Consider the following 2218-nt stretch of genomic DNA (forward strand, 5'->3'; position numbering starts at 1 on the left):
AGGGCGGCGGCGGCGGGCGGCAGGGCCAGGCCGGAGCGGGGCCGCGGCGGGGCGGGGCCGGCCCGGGGGCGGCGGGCGCGGGGCCCGCGGAGCTGCCGAGGCCCGGGCCCGGTGCCGGCGGCTGCAGGCGGGGCCGCCCCGAGCGCCGCGCAGCCAACCCGGAAACGGCGGCGCCGCCGCCGCGCCCGCCCAGCGCCGCGCGGCGCCCCCCGGCGGCGCGGAGGTCCGGCCCCGCGGCCGCGCCCGCCCCGCGCCCGCCCCTCAGGCGCCGGGTCCCGCCGCGGAGCCTCCCGGTCTGCTGCCACCCGTCCCGTGTCGCCGCCCAGCCCGGCAACCCTCTGCAGCCGAGCCGTCCCCAGCCTCCCCTGCCTGCTCCATCGCAGCCTGGCGCACGCCCGCCACACCCTGACACCCCCGGCACTCCCTCACACCGCTGCGGACAGCGTCACCTCTGCCCCCTCACGACCCCACCTCAGCCTGGCCACAGCCCTGGTATACTGTCACCCCATCGCCGCCTGCAGTCGCACTCTCTCCTTGTTCCTGTCGCCCCATCACGTCTCGCCAGCCCCAAGGTGGAAGCTGGGGTGAACAAAAGGCTCCGTGTTCCTCTGGAGGAGCTCACAGAGCCGCAGCCGGCTCCTCCGGAGGTCATCTGGTCCGAGCCCTGCTCCAGCAGGGTCACCCAGGGCTGGCGGTCCTGGCTTGTGTGCAGACAGCTGCTGGACATCTCCAAGGATGGAGCCTTCACAACGTGCACGGCCAGCTGTGCCAGTGCTTGGTCCTACTCAATGAAAAAGTGTTTCCCCAAGTTCAGAGGGACCCTCCTGTGTTCCAGCGTGTGCCAGTGGCCTCTGGTCCTGGCACTGGGCACCATTGGGAAGAGCCTGGCTCCCTCTGCTTTGCCCCCTCTCTCAGTCCCTCATTCACCTCCGTGTACCTTCACTGGCCTCTCCCCACTGTGCCCCTATCTCCGTGGCACTGAGAGGACCAGCACTGGACACAAAGCACTAGCGGTGATCCACCACGGCTGAGCACATCCCCTCTCTTCACCTCCTGTTAATGTTTTGACTAAGGCAACCCAGGACACCCTTAGTCTTCTCTGTGGTTTATGTTCAGTGTGGTGCCTGCTAAGATCACCAGATCCTTTTCAGAAAAGCTCCTTCCCAACAGACCTGGATGTGGTTATGACCCCTGAGATACTGTGCTAGTGACTGGCCTCCAGCTAGAGTTTGTGCTGCTAATCACCACATTTTCAATCCACCTCACCTCCTTGAGTCCCAGGGGAGCTACCAACCCCAGCTCTTCCTCAAGCCCATGTGGGCTGGGTGCAGCCCGGTCTGGAAAGATAAGCATGTGGATTCAACCAGACACTGAAAAACCCAGTGAGCTTTCTGTGTGCCTGAGACTGAATGATGAAAAAACCCAGGAGGACTTTATAATTTCATACTTTGAGTCCTGACTGAATGCAGACCAGGCAGGACTTTCACAGGATCTTTGGAAAACAAGGAGGACATGTTCATGATGCTTGCTCTTCTGGGGCAGTCAGCCCTGGAGGGAAAAGGCAGATGTGACACCCACTCCTGCGAAACCTGTCTTAACAAAGCAAGAGGAAGATCATCTGTCCTTTGGGAAGGCTGCCCCATCCTGAGCCCAGCTGACTGGCCCTTCCTACCACGACTGTGGAGTGAAGACAAACATCATCTCCTAGGATCTGGAGATGTAGAAATGCATAAGCAAAGCAGTCAGGCCCTGCATAAACTGGAGCTGATGGCAGATATGCAAAGGCCAATGCCTGAGTCACCAGCTGAAGCGGCGCTGTGACGCCAGGATGTGCATGTGGCTGTTTTTGCAGAGTGAGGTGGTTGGAGCTGCCCTGCTAAACAGCTGAGATGTTCATCTCTCACAGCAAATTCTGCATGGGACCACAGCAAAATCCTGTGCTAAAAGGGAATTTCTCTTCCACATGGTGCTACTATTTGGGCAGAGATGCTCAAGCATAGAGATGGCAATTTTTTTTTTTCTGATGGATAATTTTCCTGGTAGAGTCCACTGAGTTGTCAGCAATTTCATCACTGGTGACATCTTCCTTGATGTTTTCCAGTGGGACACAGGCAGGCTATTGAACTGGCTTGCCAGGCTGATTCCTGGCAGGAAAGCTGGCCAGTTGCTGCCAGCTCCTCCAGCTGGTGCCTGGGCTGCCCAGCTCTGGGCACCACGG

This window comes from Lonchura striata, chromosome 11 (genome assembly GCF_050655825.1).
Source record: "Lonchura striata isolate lonStrDom1 chromosome 11, ASM5065582v1, whole genome shotgun sequence".
Classification (NCBI taxonomy): Eukaryota; Metazoa; Chordata; class Aves; order Passeriformes; family Estrildidae; genus Lonchura; species Lonchura striata.